At 36.9% G+C, this 22,412-nt stretch overlaps 1 protein-coding gene across 1 annotated transcript in view; it reads right to left on the bottom strand.

Moving 5' to 3' along the window:
- The window catches only part of NALF1 (NALCN channel auxiliary factor 1), a 502,280-nt gene that overhangs the window by 96,420 nt on the left and 383,448 nt on the right, over window positions 1-22,412 (bottom strand). The gene's annotated exons all lie outside the window — the stretch shown is intronic.

A 22,412-nucleotide genomic window follows, 5' to 3' on the forward strand; every position in this document is an offset into this window, starting at 1 on the left:
GGCTGGAATGTTAACTTTCCTGGCAGCAGCCCATACAGTGCCGTACTCTGTACTTGTAGCTGGAACAACAGTGTTATCACACCAGTGTTGTGTCTACTGCTGAGCAGCAGTGGCACAGTATTAGGCCTTTCTCTAACCCTCCTAGGGGGTGGGCAAAAAGTGAGGAGAGAAAAATCACTAGGGCAGCTGACCTAAGCCAATCAAAGGGATATTCCATACCATGTGATGTCATACTCAGCAATAAAAGGTGGAAACAGGAAGAAGAGGGGAGGGGTGGGCTCTCGTTGAGAAGACATCGGTCCTCCTCTTGAACACCGGCTGCATGCATTGAGGCCTTGCTTCAAGGACATGGTCAATCATCGCTCATTTGTGGGAAGTAGAGAGTAATTTCTTTCCTCTGCACTTCCATATAACTTTAATTTATTTTGTTTGTTTGTTTTCCTCCCTTCTTTTTATTTTTCCTCTTCCTCTCCCTTTTCCCCTTTCCCTTTTATTTCCCCTTAGTTAAATTGTTTAGTTCATAGTAGTCTCTATTTAATTATTATAATTATTTCCCTTTAATTAAATTATCCTTATCTCAACCCGTGAGTTGTTCTTTGCTTTACTTCTCCCCCTCCTCATCTAAAGGAGGGGGAATGAGAGAGCAGTTGTGGGGTTTAGCTGCCCAGCACGGTAAAACCACCACAACCATCACTGTAAACGGGAAGGTCTAATTTACACAAAAGAGAAGTGCAAGTCCTACAAAATGCAATATTGTTTTCCAGGATTATTGTATTTAATTTCTGGATTCACTATAATAAATGTTTATTCATAATAGTTTTACCTTAAAGAAAAACAATGGTATCGAGTTTTTTAAAACAATTCTATAAAAGATCTATCTGTCATAGTTAAGTGACATTTGCAATGTCTGCTCTCCATCACAGAAATTTGCCATTGCAAAAAAATCATACAGCACTAAAAGTTGTTTCATTTTTAAAAAACATATTTTAAACATTTTCTTTTTGTTACAAGTATTTAAAAAATATTCACCAGCTTTGAGTAAGAGCAATCACAATTCTCATCCACGTTTCTAAATGTAAGCTTATTCTTCCTTTCAGGGGGTGTGGGCGGTGGAGGGGGAGGGAAGCAGGATTTTTATTAAGGAAAAAAAAATGTTAATTTTACAAACCCAAACAAATTCTTTCATTCTTCCTATGTGTCTCCTACAGTGTCCTGTAGATACTGAGGAGGAGTTTCCAGGAATATCCTGCATCTACCAGCAGTTGGTAGATGCAGGATGCATCTCTCATTAATGAGTCTTCATGTGCCTACATTTGTTAATGGAATCTTAAAACTATCTTTTCGTCGTATCACATATGTAAGGCATATTTTTTTATTTTTTTTTTACAGGGAATTTCTAATGTCTTGATGTCTTGGAAGAGCTTCTAATCAAGAAGAGCTTCTAATCTCTTGGGGAAAGAAAAAAAAAAGTAAAAAGTCAACCAAAAATATAACTTCATTTTTATAGTTATGAGAATATTTTTCTTATTGTTTTTTATTTGTTTGTGCATAGAAATATTAATATTTCCATATAATGTTTTTGAAATATATCTATTTGAGACATGTGACACAGCTGAAAGTAAACTTTTCCTCAGACCTATTTATTTGCCATGGAAAAAGTAAGTATTCTGAAAAATTTTCAGGAAAAAGTTTTCTACAGTAATAGCTAAAAAGGTTGAATGCCTCCTAAGACAAAGCACAGCTCTTCACTGAATCCACATAAGTGTATATTTAGATCATGAATTGATCAATATTGATATTTGTATACCTTGAGGAACTCAGCAATCATTTTTCTTAATTCATTTTTCTGGGTTATTTTCCTTTTTATAATTTTTCAGGCTTATTTTCCTTTCAGAAATGTTCTTACTAATAACTCCTCTTAAATTGTGAAGGCACTTATCTGAAAACTCTGTAACTTATTTAGTTGATTCACTACATAGAGCAATGAAAATCCTTCCAAACCAATTAAAGAAAAAACAGATTTTAAAAGAGAAACAACTACATACAATGAATGCTGTTTATGGGAAAACTCACACACAAACAAAACCAACAAACTTATTTTGATTATAATTTGTTTATAATAAGTATAAAGTAAGAGCTCCATTTTGCTTTTTACGATATGCCCACATTCTGCTCATACCCCTATGCAGACAATTGCTACTTTTGTTCTACATAATGATGAAGAAAATACAGCAACACTTATTAATCTCTTTACTTTACTGGTAATGTTGATGCCCTTTTAAAGAAATAGGACAAAAGAACCAAGACTAAGAAATAATAATAAAAAAAAAAAAGAGAGAGATGTATATGAAAGCTCTATGTTTTCTTGTATTTTTGAAATACAGAAAAAAAAAAAAAGCCTTAAGCATGTAAAAATAAACCACAAGAAAAAATAGCAAAATGTAATATGGATATAGGTGCAATTGCATCATTCTTTTTATGTCTTTTTGATTTCTTAACTGAAGAAAAATATTCAATAAAATAAGTGAATCTAACTAATTTCATTTTTGCTGTTTTTTCAATCTAGCCTTCTTTAAAGATATTATTTATCAACAGAAAAGCAAACAAATACAAGCCTGCAAATGTAAAATATAAGCTATCTCTACTATCAATACTGTAATGTTTAATTTATACAACTGAGTAACTATTTATGCACAACAACCTTATCCTACAGAACAAGCAGAAAGCAGAATATAAAATTCTTCTCCTATTAACTTTTGTTTGTCTCTTTCTTTAAGGGAAAATAAATAAATAAGAACACAATCCTAAAGAAATATTTATTGATGGCAAGTGACACAACTATGATAGATTAAATCAATATCAAACAGTTTAACAGTAAACAAGACACTTCAGAATTCCCCTTCACAGCTCCTCATATTCTCCACAGAAAGTTCATTGTATGGTGAGCATCAAGAAGAAACAAATCTCTAGGACATAAGACCATCAAAATTTCCTTCAAAATTATTGATAAAATCCCATTGATTTCAGAAGAAATAGGATTCAGCCCTAAAACTTTTTATGATATATGATTCTAGATGGAATATCTTTATCAAATTAATCAATTAAATTATTTTATTAAAGAATTTTAGTAGTTGCTGTGGACAGAATACAAGAATTCATTTTTGCCAACTTCAGATTTCTGATCAGACAAGTTATATTATACTATTTCCATTCCCTGAATGCATATATAGTTATATCCCACATTTTTATGTTTTAAGCTTTAGATATCACAACTTGTGAAAATCTGTGCCATTAAAACTATCATATAAATAGACAACTAATTCAAAAGGCCAGCTGACACAGTCAAAGCATAGGCTGATTCATGATTGTGAAGTTTGTTGTAGTCTATTTGTAGTTTGGTTACTTTTGAGCATAGTATGTTCTATCAAAACAGTAGAACTGTCAACTATTTTATGTTTATTATAATTGAATTCTGCTGAATAGAGCATTATAACATTAAATAGCCAGTTGCCTGTATTTTGTCCCATAAATCTCAGCATTTGTACTTCATTTTTTCTACCTCATGAGGAAACACTATACCCACCATACAGATAAAAACACAGGAATCCACAAGATTAATCTTACAGAAAACGTAAGTCCCATATTATTTTTTTCTGTGATAAAGTGCTCCTTGCCTTTGGAGCACTTAGGAGTCACAACATGACTTAGGTGGTTGTTGCTCTGTTTATGGGAACAAAATTAACAAGAAAAAAAGCCTTGATAGCTGGATTGATTTGAACTAACATGGGCCTTTAAAACAGACATCTAAGTAACATTCCTTAGGTGAAGGGAGAGGAAGAAACTGGTTCAGCCCACTTCACATATGTATGGATCTGAAGACAGGAGAGATTTGTGACTAAGTACCCTGAGGAAACATTTATTTACTGTAAGGGTGACAGAACACTGGAACAGGTTGCCCAGAGAGGTTGTGGAATCTCCTTCTTTGGAGATATTCAAAGCCCACCTGGATGCAATCCTGTACTATGTGTCCTAGGTGACCTTGCTTTGCAGGGGAGTTGGACCAGGTGATCTTCAGATTTCTCTTCCAACCTCAACCATTCTGTGGTTCTGTGAGATAAACAATCCATAAATCTCACTACACTTGCTATTATGAGTCCATTGACACTTACATCACATAGTTTTGCTGGACCAAATCCTGAATTTTTACCCTATTTGTAGTAAATTTTTCCCAAATACACATCCTTTGAAGTTAGTGAGAGGTTGCCCAAGTAAAAAATGTGAGTTAGAATAATAATGTCTACAGGGTTTGTATCACTGATCTAAGTTCGGTGTGTTGAAATAAATCTGGATCAATTAACGTTTTGGTAAAATCACTAGTCGAGTATTCATGTTCTATTGCAGATCTCTCAGAAGAGGAAAGTATACATCAGAGAAATACAGTGTGCTCTTAAAAAATATACAGCAAAATGTATGTCTATTACCTTATTGAACAAGTATGATAGTCAAAGTATGATACTTAAAGCTAATTTAATTGCCTAAGAGTAAAAGTGGAATATTTCTCTCTTGATCCATTCAGTCCTGAAAGTCAGAAATACACTTGGCAATGTCCAAAATTAAAATACTTTGTCCTGCAGTTCTGCTTTTATAGTTTAACTAAGCAGGGGTTCCAGTTTTGCTATCACTATTTGTTACTTTCACTTTCATGGGTATGTGTATGGATTACACTATTGTTTACCGTATATGCAGAGTAAAGCAAAACATATTTTCAAGTTGATATTTTTCCCTCAGTTAGTTTCAGTTTTTGTTACTTTTCAGTTGGAACATCACAGTGTGTCTAAATAGTTCAAATCCATACATTGAAGATATATATTGAATAATTTTTGAGGTGTTGGAAATGAAATATCATGAAGAAATGGGGCAAGCAGAGAATCATTTCCAAGAGCTGAGCATCCTAATTGAGGATCTCCTAATTGGATTACACTTTTCAGGGCAGATATCTAAATAAACAGACAAATGATCCAGTGCTCATCTTCATTTAAATATATACGTACATACTTATGCAGTTTCAATAAAACAACCAACCAACGAAACAAAAACCTTAATAACTGTTATAGTCACTCTGCAACTTCATATCAAGACTCTGTCTCGAAAATTCAAGATAACACAGAAGCCTTAAGTAGAGAAATTTTGAATCTACTTAAAAATACATTTAATTCATATTAGAAATCTGGTTAGATATAAAGAGACTAATATCCAAAAGTTTGTGAAAGATACAGAATTTTCTCAAAAGATTAGTCCAACCAATTGTTTTAAAACTGTCTATTTAAAATAGTTTATTTAAAATAGGCTACTTGTATAGCAAGAGGAAGATCACTTGCTACCTCAATTAGTACCTAACATAGGCACCTGGTGTCATCTGGCATCATCTAGGATGTGTTTGAGATATTCTCATAGGTCCTACAGGACACTCATGACTACTGTGAGGAAGGAAGCTATCAATCAGCTGGTTTTATTCGGACAAATTTACCCTTTTCACAAATGTCTAAAATGACACTACCCACACAAGTAAGTTAGTGGAGTCCCACATATTTTAGTTTTCCATCTGTAAAATGAGACTAGTAGTGTTATTTGGTGACCTGTCACTCACAGTCACTGATAGAAAACTCTTAGAGGAAGCATATATGAAAAACATTGATCAGTTGATCAATTGATCAGGATCAAAACATTGATCCTAAATATAGAATCTTCAACAATTAATGTAATATGGATTTATACAAGACTAAATATCTTTCTATACTGCCTTATTTGCATCTTCCAACTGTGAGGTTCTGCAAACTAGCATTGAACATCTTGCTATCGCATTGATCTGAAGCACAAGAAAATAAATAGTGACCCCAAACATATAGCATGTTCTATACTAAAACAGAACTTTGTCCTTAAGAATCATTGAAAATGAACTCTTGTGAACGCCAAAAAATATCTGAGTAACCAGAACACTACCATACATATGAAAATAAGACCACAATTCAATTAGCACATTTAAAGTAAGTATTGATGCTTTTGAAATCTCTTAAAACTTCATCATCCACTCAAAATTATCAAACAATCTATGGGATAATCATAAATACCTGAGAAGGATTCTTTTTTTCTGCCTGAGTGATTCTTCATATTTTCACTTACGTATAGGGATTATCAGTAACTATAGTAACAATAACATTTGAGAATGAATTTGCTTTCAGAATAACTGCTGGGTATTCGTACACAAACTGCTGAACTGCATCTTTCAGACTGAATATAAGACTGTTCTGAATTCAGATCCTGTGACAAGGAAAAAATATAATGCTCAAAACAAGAGAAAAGAATGAAGATTTATGTTAACATAATTCTAAATACACAAAGACTTTTCTAGCAAAAGCTCTCTCTTTTGTGTCATCTGTTCATCAATTTGCCTCTCCACTGAACGAGGTTGCAACTACAGTTTTCATTTCAATCTGTTTTCTGATTCCATAGGAAATGATTAAAGGGCCATACTGTTTATGAAGAGAGACTAACTACAGATATGCACTTTGATAATTTAGAAAGAAATATGCTTTTTTATAATTGCAAGATCAGAATTATTTATGCTCTTTTGAGCAATAGCATTATGAAATACAGTTTATCAAATATGAAACTTTTGCTAGGAACTCTAATAGAATTCAGTGATAGAACTTGGCAACTAGCTGATAAAATCAAAGTATTTGTAGTCTATCTTTTCAGTAAATTTGGCTAATACTGGGAGGGAAAAAAAAAAGAGTTTTAAGAGTTTTAAGCTGATTTCTGTGTTAGTATTTGCTAGAAGACAATAGAAAAGTTCTAGTGTTGTTTACTTAATCCTGTTTGTATTTTAAAAGACAATGTTTCAAACTTCTACAGACAGATCCAGTAAAGTACTGAAAAGTAATTTTAAGTTCAGCTATGGAGACAAATCTTTCCTAGAGTAAGACAATTTAATATTGTCTTACATGTACCCATATGTACCCATATAAGGTATCTTAAGTAAAGCAAGCTCTCTTAAGCCCTTGTTCTGCAACAGAATCCACTTTAAATGTTCATTTTTCAGTCATTGCTTCTATCATATTGCTGGTCTCAGAGTACTGTAATTCATAAACAAATACATATCTAGAGCTACATTTACTTTATTGCAAAGACTACTGTGTCTCATGTCCTACTCACTCAACTTTTTCTGAACTTACTAAATACAAAACAAATTATAGAACAGAACAATAATGATTTCATATATCATCAGTGCCAATTCTAAAACTGAGGAACAAAACACTTAAACATTATGAGCCTGAAGTGGAGAAACTCTTTTTCAGATATTTCTGTGGGGCAAGTACTAAGATAAAGTTACATGTGGAATGGAAAATAGTACATTGATTGTCTCCAAAATAAAAATTACTTTTATCTGACAGTTTCTTGTTTGAATGCACAGATGGTGTAAACATGCTTCAGTAGCCATCTTTCAGCAGCTGAGAACAGAATGAGACTGCAAAGCAGTGGAATAGACCACATATAGTGGGTAGAGTCATGCAGTTGTGATGAACAAAATGAGTTTTACTTAATTAAGATCAGGAAAAAAAAAAAAAGTCAGATTCTTTCTTTTGTTTATTCTAGTACAGGAAAGTTTTTTTTTTTTTTTTTTAAAAAAGTATTATTCTGACATATCAAAAGGTTTCAACTTTTCCAACTGTTTTGGGGAAAAAAAAAATACTCAAGGCCTCAGTTTAAAAATATTTTTTCTATCCCTGAAACTATTTTCAGCTTTCAGGTTATTCTATTGCAATCATTCATCCTATCAAATCCTCCTTCCCTCTCAGCACTGGGATGGTAAATTTATTTCTAACGAAGCCTGTATAACAGAGAAAGAACATTGTAGCTGCATATAATGGAACTTGGCATGGCTCTTGAGAATAGAGGAGTTCAGTCTCAACAGAGTTTAGAGATCTCAGTAATCTTTTTCTTTTAAGTTATATCTTAATGTGGCATCCTGTAGCAGCACAGTGCTATGGAGGTCTAAAAGAAGTCATACAAAACAAGAACTTTGTAACCTATTCATTTCCATGATAACATTAACACAACAAAAATGATTAATTGCTATAAGCTGAAAAAAAAAAAAAGAAAAAAGAAAAAAGAAAAAATAATAATAATAAAAAAGACATATTGCAAAGAACATTATTATTTTATCCTATTTGCCCTTTTTCATGAAATCACCATTGAAGGTTAATGACCATGCTTATTTTCATTTATCTCCTATGCAGTATTGTGTCCAGACTAGTGCAAAAGTGAACAGAAAAGCACATTTTTTGAGAGTATGTATTGGTCACCTCCTCCACCTGCAGACCTGTGTTTTTGAAGTACAAAAAAATTGTCCCAGTGCAGTAGCCCTCAGTGATGATTCCTCTTTGATATAACAGCTGGGCAGGAACAGGGGCACAAGACAGAGTTAAAAGGTCCTTACAAATTGACAGGCATTTTGTCTCTCTTTCGGTATGTAACAACTAAATATTTGTATCTTTTTAGTTATATGTTAAAAAACATAAATCTATACGATTCTTTTCTATAATACTGTACCTTTTTTTTTTCATCTATTGATGTATGTGTGCAGATATGTGAACACACACACACACAAAACAAACAAAACTACTAACAATTTCCTATTAATATCTCTACTATACCACTAAAAAGCACTGCAGCCATCACTGGACAGACTACCCTACCAAACTCTCTCCAGCACACCTATTATGATGTGTAAAAAGGCATTTAATCTTGAACATTCATATTTGCATCCCAAAACCAAATATTCAGTCATAAACTCCTGTGCTCACCCTGCAGACTTCTCTTCCAAAAAGTCCATGTCCATGGACTTTATTTGCATGACTCCCTTTGCAGAACTGTATCTATTACCAACACTTCCATATGTCCTGTAAATAAGAGTTTGTTGAAAAGCTCACACAATAATATCACAAAACTTCTCCTCAAGGTAAGGAAAATACATAACTATTACTTTCATGCCCTACTTCTTAAGATGCTTGTGCATGTAGGACTTTCAGAGGGCCCACTGTGAAGACTGCTCCTTGTGAGAATTGCTGCCTTAACCCTTCAAAATCTCAAGCATATTCTTAGTACAAAACAAAACAAAACACTGTACTGTGCTTCAGTACAGGGTTTCTGATCACTGCTGCTTATTGCTTAGTAAGTTAAGGAACATCTAGCAGGATGAGAAATATGAATTGAATAACTTCTGTATTCAATTTGTGTCTCTATTTCCTACCCTTCTGAGCAGTGTCCAGCCTGCATCATGGGCCATCTCAAGTAGTGTAATGCTTTTTGTAATGTGTGTTTTTTTTTCCTGATTTGTGGCTTCTCTCTACTGTATCTGTTTTCTGAACTTGGATGCTTAGTTAGACCAGGCTATTTCCAACCTTGCCCTAAGCTTTTGTTCTCAACAGTACTTTTCCTCAACAGTACTTTTCCTCTTAAATATTCTTATTTGTTTTTCCTCCCTACTTTTTCCCTACTTTTTTTTTTTTTTTTTTTTTTTTTGAAGCTTCCAGTAGTATACAAAACCCAGAGGAACACGAGGAACACAGACACTTCTTTATTCTGGTTTGGGTAACTTTCCATTGTTTCAGAATAAACTCTTCCCCCACAGACATAGAAGAGAACACCAGCTCTCCTGGGTTTCTGCTAACCCATCATCCCAACTTGCTTTTAACTACTGCATCTGGTCTGAAGGGACACAGTGTAATTCTTGCCAGCAATACCTTTAATATGGAAGATTTAAATTAAAAAAAAAAAAAAAGGGGTGGGGGGTGGGGGAGAATTTTGTGATAATAACTCTACATCATGAAACAATAAAATAATTCTACATCATATGTAAATTGCATATAAGTAATTATTCATCACAGCTGGTGAATGTATTTGATACATTTTTTTTCCCAGTAGAACTATTGAGCTCACTGGCAGGAAGTGTACTTCTGGGACAGAAAATGATATGAGATCCAGATGATCTGTTTGAAAAAATCTCTAGGCACTTTCATCTCTCTAAGCTACTTTCATATGACGAGCTAAAATGACTATGGCACACCATGCTGACAAAACACTCAGGGACTTTCACCCTCCACTCTTCTTTTGTCCCAGATAGTGGAAGAGAGAATGAAAATAATGCTGTGCATTTTCCCATTTGTGAAAGGGACTATGTGTAGCTATTATTTGTAATATACAATGTTACTGAGATTTAAAAGTTCGTAGACTTGCATTTTCTTAGCATTTTTCATAATTATTACAAGAGGTTTACTGCTCAGAATTTAGATGAACTATTTTATTTTTCTATTGCTATGGATGAGAGATCCATAACAAAACAGATAAAACCAGGAAACAAATAAAACATCATTGGGCCTTCAATTTAACTTTAATGAAGCAAGTTTTAAGCGACTGAAAGGTTAGTTTTCACAGCAACATTTAATAGGACTTAATATAGTCATGTTACTTTGTTTGAGATGGAGCCTTGCTTGAATTATTAAGTTTTCATTTCATATGGTACCATAGTATTGTGCCTTTGAAACTCACCAATGGTGTGCAGACTTAATAATGAATTTTAGTTAAATAATAAATATCAGTAAAATAGAACTAGATTGCTACTTCCATTTTGAACAGACCATGGGTTAAAAATAATAATAATTATAAAAAAAAAATCCTTCTCCATGATTTTTTTTTTTCTTCATTTTTCTGGGAAACAAAGAATATCTTGGTCTATGTTGTGGGTTTATGTGGCAAGGTTTTGGTAGCAGGAGGCCATAGCGGTGACTTCTGTGAGAAGATTCTAGAAGCTGCCCCATGTTCGGTAAGGGCCCCGCTACTGACCAGATACAAGCCAATAAGTGATGTTGTTTTGTGCCTCTGTGAGAGCATAAGAAAGGGAAAGAGAAAGAGTGAGAAACAGCCTTACAGGTGCCAACGTCAGTGAAGAAGGAGAGGGAGAGGTGCTCCAGGTGCTGGAGCAGAAGTTCCCCAGTGGCCTGTGGTGAGGACCGTGGCTGTCCCCCTGCAGCCCATGGAGTACCATGGTGGAGCAGGGTTCCATGCTACAGGCCATGGAGGAGACCACAGTGTAGCAGATAGACCTACACTGATGGAGGTTGCAGCCTATGCAGGACCCCTGCAGGAGGAGATTCCAGGCTGGAGCTGCAGCCTGCGGAGGAGAGCCCACGCAGGAGCAGGTGACCTGGCAGGAGCTGCCACACATGGGGGACCCAGGTTGGAGCAGTTTGCTCCTGATGTATGGACCCCGTTGTACGGACCCATATCTGGAGCAGTTCTTGAAGAGCTGCTGCCTGTGGGAAGCGCATGCTGGATCAATTTGGGAAGGATGGCATCCTGTGGGAGGGACCAAATGTTGGAGAATGGGAAGAGAGTGACCGTGAAGGAGTGGCAGAGATAAGACTGACCACAGCCCCTGTTCCCTGTTCCCCTGCGGTGCTCAGGGGGAGAAGGTGGACGAGGGTGGATGGGGGGAAGGTGTTTTTGGTTTCTTTCCTTTGTTTCTTACTTCTCTAGCTTGTTAGTAATAGGCAATAAATCTTACTGTCTCCCTACTCTGAGTCTGTTTTGCCTGTTACGATAATTGTTGAGTGATCCGCCTGTCCTTATCTCAATCATTGAGCCCTTTGCATCATATTTTCTCCCCCTTCCCCTTTGAGGAGGGGGAGTGAGAGAACAGCCATGGCGGAACTTGTCTGCCCACCCAAGTAAAACCACCACAGTCTTGCTTTCTAAAAAGTAAATAGCTATTCTGTTAAACTTCTTTATCATACAGAAAGAACTTTGGGATCCTGCAGATTTCTGCCAAATAGCTTTGCTTCAGTACAACAATAAGGCCAAATGAATGCACCATAGCTAGCACCAAACTCAGCAGGAGTGAGCAGAGCGAGGACACTGAATGGCAAGCAATGACAAATCTTGCGACAGCCCCCAGCTGGCAACTCTGCCCTTCTGACAGAGGTCAACAGCAGAGTCAGCAGAGATAATGCAGGCATACTTGTCAGCTGCTTCAGCACAAAGTCTTTTGCTGGCACCGTAAACTGAGACTTCAAGCTTCGCATTTACATCTGTGAACTATTAAAACCAAACTAGTAGCTCACTTCCAGTAAAATTGGCTGTCCCTTTCTCCCCTGTGCTCAAATCCTAGATGCACGCTCCCTCCCTTTCTCCTCTACTGACCGTGGCACTCATCTGACCTCAAAATCTGACAGTCCAGCTTGCTTAGCCAACAGAAAACTAATAATATTAACATAGGAATAGATTCCTAATAGTTTAGGTGACTCAAAGGAGGAAACAAAACTGCTCATGAGCTAAGCAGGACTGCTTCCCTTGGTGCAAAATGTTTTTAGATTGGCTCACTTTCATTGCAGAGCTTCATCCTGTGAACTGGAGAGAAATTTGAGAACTTGGCTCACATGGCAGCTGGAGTAGGAAGTTGATTTCACAGAAGGGAAAGAACAAATAGTTGTGGATTGTAAGGAAGGCACAGCACAGAATTTGCATGCTGGTGCTCTGGGGTCTTCCAACATTCACATGTATTAGTTAGCCATTAAAGTAGTAAATTGTCAGTTATCCACTGCTATGATCTAATTTGCTGCATCATTATTGTGCTACTTTCTAAAGCTGTCAGCACTTGAATTCCAATTGTTACCACAAACAAGCCAGGTAGGATGAAACTAAAGCTTCACTTAGGTTTGTGTTTGCTGTAATTATGAAATACAATCACAGCATGTGCAGGATACTGAATTAGCTTATATCTAGCTATTGCATGTGCTGAGAGCAGTGAAACTGAAATAGTATGGCTTCTACAGGAGGTATGTCAGACTGGCTAGACTGGCTAGGACCCTTACTTGGTGTCTTATGAGTACTTGCAGAACTTGGAGCACTTGAAGCTTCCTTTGTGATTACCAAAGTTTAGTAGTAGCATAGGCATGCAGAAATCAGCCCCAAAATGCAAAGCAGATACAGTTTTCATTAGAACTTTTCCAAAACCGGTTGGGAACTATTGTTCCCCGTGATCTAGCAAAACCCCCAGCAATTCCCATGTTTATGTTTTCCAAGGAGAACTTTGAAAGACCTGCCTTGATTTTCTTCAGCAAACTAAAAATGTTTTAAATAAATGTGCCAATTGAAACTGGCCAGCATCATTGGACAAATTATTTCAGATTAATTTCATTTCTCAGATCATTTATGTTTGCTTAATTGTCATTTGGGCTTTGCTTAGGAGAATAACTGAATTATCCTCTTAAGTACAACTTCCTAACTGGAGGAATTGCTTTGCAACATGTTTCTTCTGGATGGTGCAGATGCAGTTCTGTAGATGAAAACAAAACAAAGCCTGCATCCTAGGATACAAAAATATTGCTATGGAAAAGCATAACAAAAAACTGGAAACATCATTAAAGTTGAGTAGCTCTTATTTTTGTTTAACTGGCAACAAACCCAATTATTTAAAAAATTTACAACTGTGCTTAGGATTGTAACCATGCAATTGAAGCATTATTTGCAAGCAGGAGGAGAAAAAGAGAGAATGCAGGCAAGTTTGCTCTAAATCTGTTCATCTTCTTGAACTTAAAACATTTCTCTTCTGGTAAATTCATGTCATTCACTCACTGTCAATGTCAAATACTGCCACAAATAAGAGCAAATCATTTTCCATTCGCAGATCTCAGCCTAACCAAATGAAGGACCAAACCCATGCCAAAGCTTCATGTCACTTTTGCTTGTGCAACTTCAAGAAGTTGCATGCGCTTCTAAATGAATGTCTCCTGATCTGTCAGGAAGAGCAGTTTTTAGGTCTAACGTAGGTATACATAGCCTGGGTGGAATCTGCTTCTAAAAGAATACAACTCAGTGAAGTGTCCAGAAGATCCTGGTAATAAATAGAAAACATTAAGAGGTAACAGCATGGTGCAGTCTAACAGTGTCCAGTTAAATATCTGCACTTACATCTCAGTGAATTATAAAGGAATAAAATAGGTGTACTGTGTTACCCTCTTCATTTTTCTACTAACCTATGCTACATGGAAAATAAAGATGCAGGATGCTTTAACATTATTTTTTTTTAGGCATTTCATACCTACTTTATAGAAGGGCATGATTCGCGTCTCCTTCCTATTATATATGAAAAAAAAAAAAACCAACAAACTATAGCAGAAGCACATTTAAAACCATAACAAATTCATATGACTAAGAAAAAATCCTCCTATAAAATTGGTTCTTTTCTTCCAGAAATCTGACTGTTTTGAATTGCCTACAAAGGAATATATTTTCTTCCTTCCATGTTAAATGGAATAAAATCTACATTTGGCGCTTAGCTTGAAAATGATTGTCAGATTGTCACCCCAATCTATACAAGTTAACTACTAGCACAGGAAACCAAATAAATAAATAAATAAATAAATAAATAAATAAAATTAAGATATGTGGTATGCTTGTATAATAGGTGCCATGAAACATAAAAAAAAATAAAATAAATATTTTTTCTGTTTTCTGTGCAAGCTGAGTAATTTGTTTTATCCCTGTAAAGAACAAGGCACAAACATTGAGTACAGTACAAATATTAATTACAATTTTAATTAACAAAGGAAAGTAACCAATAAATAGCCAAGCTATTTATATTACTGACAAGCACTTCTTGCTCAAGAGATTTACATTTTAGAGTCCAAATCAGTATTGTTAATGAAGATCCTATATGGTAACTCCATGAAGATTTTTGTTTGTATACTATTTCAAGAGAATGTAACAGGAAGTGGATACAACAGGAGATGTCATGGAGAAGTGCTGGGATAGCCCCCTTGACTGGAGCATTGCAGTGGAAGGATACAGGCTCTTTATGAAGGACAGGCTGGAAAGATAAGGAGTGGAAGTTGTCCTTTGTGGAAGAGAGAGACTTCAATGCATGGAGCTCTGCCTGTGAACCATAAAGAACCATGAGAGATTCTGGAGAGCACCGATGATAGAAGAGTCAATGAGGAGAGGTGCCCTGCTGGACCTGATTCTCACCAACAAGGAGGTTAGGAGTGTGAAGGCTTGTTAGAAGTGTGAAGTTCAAAGGCAACCTTGGCTGCAGTAACCATGAGACGGTGAAGTTCAAGATCCTTAGAGCAATGAGGAGGTCACACTGCAAGCTCACAGCCTTCGAAATCAGGAGACCAGACTTCAGCCTTTTCAAGGGTCTACTTGAACATCAAATATTCCCACAGAAACATCCGACTTTGTTATCTGCCATTATACTTTCTTTTATACTTTATTATTTTCGTATTTGTTTCATGTTTCTCCTCTGTCACATTTTCACATCCAGATATCCATCAAAAATTCATTTTTTCTAATAGCTGACTCATCTATAGAAGTAAAGAAACAGTTTAATGATTTCATTTAATTTTTTGGTTAGATGACAATGAGAGCTAAAAGTGTTAATCACAGACTTTCAGAGCCCTTATAACGTTAAATATTAGCTAATAATGATAAAACAGATCAAAGAATGATTAGCATAAAAGCTCACAATTCACTTAATACTAACCTTCAATAGTCTAAATAATAATATAAAAATGAAGTTGTAATGAGTGTAACATGTTAATTCATGGAATACTTTATTGCTGGAACAATTTACAAAAGTGTGTGGTAGATTCTACATGGTTTGAAGTCTTTATTATTGATCTGCAGATATGCAGAGAAAAAATCAGGGAGGTCAAAGCCCAGCACAAGCACAACCTGGCCACTATGGTTAAAGACAATAAAAAATGTTTTAATAAATATATTAATGGCAAAAGGAGTGTCAAGGAGTATCTCCGTTCTTTACTGGACATAGAGGGGAACATGACTACCGAGGATAAGGAAAAGGCTGAGGTTATTAATGACTTCTTTACATCTGTCTGTACTAACCAGACAACTTATCCTTGAGGCACTCAGCCTCCCAGCCTGGAAGTCTGGGACGGGGAGCAGAAGAAACCCCCCACAGTTCAGGTGGAAACAGTTACAGACTTGCTGCTCCACCTGGACTGTCACAAGTCCATGGGGCCAGATGGAATACATCTGGGTGCTAAGGGAGTTGGTGGATGTGATTGCTGGGCCGCTTTTGGCGGGAAGGCCAATAAGGCAGCCATTCTGGTGGGGATCTGTTACAGACTGCCAAACCAGGATGAGGAGACGGATGAGGAATCCTAAAGACAGCTGGCAAAAGTTGCGAAATCATCTGCTCTTGTCCTCATGGGGGACTTCAGCTTCCCAGACATATCCTGGACATGCAATACAGCTCAGAGGAAGCAGTCTAGGAGGTTTCTGGAGAGCACAGAAGTGTTTCCTGATGGAGCTGGTTAGTGAGTCTACCAGAGGAGGTACCCTGCTGGACCTTCTGTTCACAAACAGAGAAGGACTGGTGAGCGATGTGGTGGTTGGGAGCTGTCTTGGGCAGACTGGCCACTAAATGGTAGAGTTCTCTATTTGTGGCGAAGTCAGAAGGGGGACCAGTAGAACTGCTGTCTTGGACTTCTGGAGGGCAGACTTTGAGCTGTTCAGGACACTGGTTGGCAGAGTCCCTTGGGAGGCAGTTCTGAAGGGCAGAGGAGTCCAGGAAGGCTGGGTACTCCTCAAGAAGGAAATCTTAAAGGCTCAGGAGTGGTCTCTCCCCACATGCCCAAAGATGAGCTGTCGTGGAAGAAGACTGGCCTGGCTGAACAGAAAGCTATGGCTAGAGCTTAGGAAAAAAAGGAGGGTTTATGATCTTTGGAAAAGAGGGCAGGCCACTCAGAAGGATTATAAGGATATTGTAAGGATGTGTAAGGACAAAATCAGAGAGGCCAAAGCTCATCTGGAGCTCAATCTAGCTACTGCTGTTAAAGACAACAGAAAATGTTTTTTTATAAATACATAATATTTTATAAATACATATAAATAGATACAAGATGCTCGACCAAGTCCAGAGAAGGGCAACAACGCTGATGAGGGGTCTGGGGTCTGGAGAACAAATCTTATGAGGAGTGGCTGAGGGAGCTGGGGTTGTTCAGCCTGGAGAAGAGGAGGCTCAGGGGTGACCTTATTGCTCTCTATAGGTACCTTAAAGAAGGCTGTAGCAAGGTTGGTCTGTTCTCCCACATGCCTGGTGAAAGGATGAGGGGGAATGGGCTAAAATTGCGCCAGGTGAGGTTTAGGTTGGATATTCAGAAGAAATTCTTTACTAAAGGGGTTGTTAGGCATTGGAATGGGCTGACCAGGGAAGTGGTTGAGTCACCATCCCTGGAGGTCTTTTTTTTTTTTTTCTGGAGAAGCTGGAAGTCCATGGCTTGGCCAATTACACTTTTAACTGGTTTAAAAACTGGCTAGACAGCTGGGCCCAAACAGGAGTGGTGAATGGAGTGAAATCCAGTTACCAATGGTGTTCCTGAGGGGTCAGTGTTGGGGCCCATCCTCTTTAATATCTTTGTTGATGATTTGGATGAGGGAATTGAGTGCACCCTCATTAAGTTTGCAAATGACACCAAGCTAGGGGGCAGTGTCAATCTGCCAGAGGGTAGGAAGGCCCTGCAGAGGGACCTGGACAGGATGGATCGATGGGCAGAGGCCAAGGGGATGAAGCACAACACAGCTAAACACTGGGTCCTGCACTTTGGCCACAACAACCCCATGTAACACTACAGGCTTGGTTGGGGCAGAGCGGCTCTAAAGCTGTGCAGAGGAAAAGGATCAGGGGGTGCTGACTGATGTTTACCTGAACACAAGTTGGCAGTGTACCCAAGTGGCCAAGAAGGCCAATGACTTGTATCAGGAATAGTGTAGCCAGCAGGAGCAGGGAGGTGATCATCCCCTTGTACTCTGCTCAAGTGCTGTGTTCAGTTTTGGGCCCCTCAGTACAAGAAGAACATCAAGGCCCTAGAATATGTCCAGAGAAGGGCTACGAAGCTGGTGAAGTATAAAATTACAAATACCATGCAGAGAAGCAGTATCTCTTCTCATGTTCCTTCACAGCCCCAAGGGAGAAAATACAAATTAGTTCAGGGAAGGTATAGTGAACAGTATTTAGAGAAGAGGTTGATAGAAAAAGGGAGATGTCACACTGGCAGCACAGGTGTTCTCCTTTTTCTTGGAATACCTGCCAACCTCCACGTAGTTCTATTACGGCTTTGTATTAAACAAGTAAACCGAGAGCAGCCTAAATTACAGCTGTTAGAGATGGTCCCAGTCCTTCCTGTCACTGCAGGGCCTGTTGGAGAGTGACGCTGCATTAAATCTCTGCTGTTTTCTTGCAAAGAGCTTACGTCTTTAAACAACATGCATACTACAAAGGGGAAAAATAAAATATATAGGTAAAAGGGTAACAGTTGTTTTTGGATAATACAGTATTTGCCAGCTATACATATAGATTCATTCACACATATAATTATGCAACATTTTTGTGAAATCTTCTCCGTGATTTATTTAAAAGTTAGAATTATCTTTAAATCTCAGCAAAAGTCATCTCTCTGAGGGCATAACAAACATTTTCTTGCTTAGTGACTCACCCACCACTACAATATGAATTACTCTTAAAGTTCAGAGTTTCTGTTAGATACAAACAAGTAATATGAATTTATCCCTCACCAAAAGTTTAACATCAGAGGCTTCCCTTTGTCTTTGAAATTCACTAATATAGCAGAGATCTTACATAAATTGTCTTACGTAAATAATTACCTATTTTACAGAAACCCTCATGAAAAAGCTAGACGAGGAACAGATTTTTAAAAGCGTGTAAGGACATGGAGATAGAAACAAGCCTTTCGGGACTTTTTTTTCAAGTCAACTCATTTCCCCATCAGATTCGTCTATGTCAGATTCCTTACAGGAGGAGCCATCAGCTAGTGAGTTTTTAAGCAGCTCACAAGTAGTTTGCTTGCAGCTCCCTTGAGTTGCTCTTCTGCTGATGTGGTGACACACAGTCAATGACAGGGCTGAGTTATTACAGACACTTTCATATAATTTGAATATTTGGCTCTTTCTTTCTTGCTAATCAAATATTTCCACATTTCACACTGTTCTCAGCTATGATACAAGGCCTTAACAAAGAGTTTTTGACACCTAGATCAGGAAGATCAGTCACCTTCGCATTAGAATGTTTTTAAAAATGCCTCTCAAAATATCCATGTTACCCTTTCTACATATTAATATATTACATACTTTCCTTGTTGGAAGTGACCTTTATTTTATATATCCCTGGTCTTGAAATGGAAGCTGTTTTGGAAGTGAAATGAAATTCTCTAACTTTGTAGAAGAATTGGCCTTTTATACTAACACCTTTCTCTAAAAGGTGGTAGCAAAGTGGTTCAGGGACTCTGCTACACCTTCTGCTGGATTTATGACAAAAGTGGTCCTGGCTGACCCACACAGTATTTCAGATTGTTGAATAAAATATGACTGCACTAGACAGTACCTATAACACTCCAACACATAATATTGATTACATGCACTCTCATGTCAGACCAATCTACTAGTACATCCTATAATTTATGGATCTTTTATTCCCGCAGGGGTTCATAGGAAAACAGTGTTCTCTAGAAGAGGATGTCTCATCACCACATTGAGGGCATCTCAGGTACAGTCTCCCACTTGGCTTTCAGTGGAATCATCAGCTTTTGGCTCACATACCAGTTCCCTGGGACAGCCTCAGAAATCTGGGGTGAAATCTTTCGTAAAAACACATTTATTAAAGAGAAATTATCAGGAAGTATTGTAGACAACATGTTCATTCCTTGTGAACTTGAGTGTGGGCCTCTGAACAAGGGAGCCATGCTTTTTCTCCAGAAAGTTCCTGAAGATAACAAATGCAGAGGTAGACAGATGTCCCAGTGACATACAAATAGACACAGTGATCATTTTTGTTTATTATTAGAAAGCTTCTTGATCACAAAAATCCCCCAGTTCACTTTGAGATTTGTAGATCTATATTTAGCTGCTGTCTCACTTTTCTTCCTTTTCTTTCTTCCTTCCTTCCTTTCCCTCTTTCTCTCTCTTTCAAACTCTTTCTTTCTTTCTTGTTTCTAAAGAAGCCCCAGTCATAAAGTTTGGCTACGTTCTGCAGACTTCAGTAGCTTTTGTAAATCAGAAGATTGCACTTCCTGTGGCTAGAGCAAAACCTACCTTCAGAAAAATCATCTGTTTTTAGTAAGAAAAGAAGCTCCAAATTGACTTTCAGACTCAAACACAGATTCCTCCAAATCAGGGTCAAATTTGACTGCAGGGTAGCTGAACTTCATTGCTATTGTGTAAGGAGGGAGTACCCAGAGATAAGCTTATTTAAAAGTAATATTCTATTTTCTAGAATGATATTCAGTCCTCTTTTTTTTTTTTCCCCCCAAAGAATTCTAATTGCTTGAATGAAATGTTGCCCATTTAGCTGAGTAAATATGCAATACATGCAGCAGTTAAATGCTGTTGGAAATTTTTAATTTAATTCCTTTTTTCCCTATGAAATAATGTTTCTGTAAATGGTCTAATTTTTTAGTTTAAATGTTAGATGCTGTGTTAATTTAAAACTAATGCTTTGGTTAAAATGATCAAAATTCTATGGCTTCAATGTCAAAAGTTAATGGCCCAAATGAGGGGCACATGTAAGGGAAATACTGTAAGAAGGTTAAAATAGTTTGCTGTTTGTCTAACAGCCCTTATAATTTTTGTTTCATGAATCACTATGACAAGCATACAAAATACATAGTATTGAAAATTATATTTTTTGTAAGATACCAGTAAAAAGAGATAGTGTTTAAAAGATGTTGTATGGCTCTTTATCCTTAAATAGCATTGTCTTATCTAAATATATCAATATCAAAAATAAAGTTAGAGCCAACTACAACACCTTGTTTCAATCACCCTGTTTCAATCAACACCTTGTTTCAATCACCCTGTCGTTAAAAAGGTGATATTAGCTTTATCTTGGGGGCAGAGGAATATTCATTCAAGACAACATTGCACTTTGATCAAGAACTGTACTTTGAACTTCTTTTGCAAAAGAAAAATTATACGAGTGAAACTTTTTCAAAGTAAGCTGTCAACTCTTTCCTATTAACACACTTTTGATATATTTTTGCAAAAATCTAATGAGCTATAAGCAATGCATTTGTTTGGAGCAAGAATGCTGCAAACCCTGCTTGAAATTAAGCTATGTCCCCCATAGAGAAGAATATGCACCTGAAACATTGGTTTAATTTCAACAGTTAAACTGAGGAATCCCTGAGACTGGATTTCCATCTAACCAAGGGCTTTTCACCACACAGTGGTAGACAAATTCTAGCAGAAAACGATTAGTTGTTTTTCATGCCATCCTCAGTGCCAATCAATTTGCTTCCAAATAGTTCAAATTCACTTTTAATTGCTTTCCAGGAGTCCACAGAACTTCCCTACAGTGGTGTGCTTTACTACAAAACAATAGAAGTGGTTACAGTTGGTTTTTAAATAACTCTTGTCTAAGAGCTTGCCCTTGAAGAGGATTCAGACATCAACCAAATAATCTTGACAGAAATATATCACAGTGACCATTTTTTTGTTAGTTTGTTTGTTCTGTTTTGTTTTCCTTGGTTTTACACAGAAAGAGAAAACCCTTTTAAATGATCCTGAGCTGCATTTTCCTTCTCTCTGACTCATAAATCACAGACCAAATCAGCATATGACAAATGGTGACATTATTAAGCCACTTTCTTCATAAAGTAAGGAAAAGAGAGATGTTGAACAGAGGGAGGGACTCAAGGCTCATTTGACCCAGAGCAGCAACAGTGTCTTTGGCAGTGATTTGTATCAAGGTCGCTTTTTACATCTTCAGACTAAGGAAAAATGGTGAGATGTCCTCCAGGAAGATTTCCTGCAGGAAGGAGGCATTAACAATACTGCAGCCTGTACAGAAGTTGTAGGGCAGGACAAGAATGAGACCTGCAGCATGAGAAAAATTATATAGTTGTGTTTAGGGATTCTTTCATTGAATTTAATGCTAAAAATGCTTGTTGTTTGTTTGTTTAACCAAATCACAGTTGAAATAATTTTAATTATGCTATAATTGATCCAGAAACTGAAAATGAAACATCCAAGAAAAAAAATCTGCATTCTTAATCCTGAAACATTTCCCAACATATTTTGTTTTAACTCTCTGATATACAGCTTTTTGGGGGATGATGTTTTCAATAATTGTTTGGAGTAATTTCTCATATCAGCCAGAAAAAATACATAACCTTGAAACCCTGATCTCAGTTTACTGCTTTCATTTAAGGTTCAACTCAACTTTATACAGATCCTGAGATTTAGGAGGTCAACAAGTGTCAATGAAAATTCTTTTCATCCACCCCTCAGCTCCAAGAAAGGATCATGTTTAGCAAGTG

The sequence above is a fragment of the Anas acuta genome, chromosome 1 (assembly GCF_963932015.1).
Source record: "Anas acuta chromosome 1, bAnaAcu1.1, whole genome shotgun sequence".
Classification (NCBI taxonomy): Eukaryota; Metazoa; Chordata; class Aves; order Anseriformes; family Anatidae; genus Anas; species Anas acuta.